This window comes from Lipotes vexillifer, unplaced genomic scaffold (genome assembly GCF_000442215.2).
Source record: "Lipotes vexillifer unplaced genomic scaffold, Lipotes_vexillifer_v1.1 scaffold1691, whole genome shotgun sequence".
In the NCBI taxonomy this organism is placed as follows: domain Eukaryota; kingdom Metazoa; phylum Chordata; class Mammalia; order Artiodactyla; family Lipotidae; genus Lipotes; species Lipotes vexillifer.
In genome coordinates this window covers 904,461-904,993 of record NW_006789046.1, presented here as the reverse complement: position 1 = coordinate 904,993, position 533 = coordinate 904,461, and positions in this window count along the sequence as shown.

The following is a 533-nucleotide window of genomic DNA, read 5'->3' as shown; positions in this document are numbered from 1 at the left end:
AGGGGAGAAAATGAAGGTTATTAAAAAAAAAAACAAAAACTCTTGAGTTACAATCAATAAAATTACTCGCTTAATTAGCATGGTCATTCGGTTAAGCAGAATGCAGTAAAAGCTGAACCTCGGAATGGGGGGAGAGGAAAAAAGCTAGCGTCGACCCCAGGCCTTTCCTCAGAGACACCTTTGGGCAGCGGGGGAGGGGAGAGGGTGTGCGTGTGAGTGTGTGTGTGTGTGTGTGTGTGTGTGTGTGTGCGTGATGGCTTCGCAGATTTGGGTTTTTATCACCCAGAGGAGCCAGCAGCCTTTCGCCGAGGCGCCCTCGCTGCAGGGATCCGCGAAGGGGAAGCATCGAGCTGTACGGCCGGGTTCCCTCAGGCTCCTCCGGGCGGAGCGTGGCCGGGACGGTGCGTGTGCGCGCGGGGATCGGGGCGGCCCGGGTGGCCAGCGCGCGCGCGTGCAGCGGGGAGACGCGCGGAGCGCTCCGGGCCCGGCCGCCGGGCCTGGCCGCGCGGCTCGGGCCGACGGGGGGGGGGGGG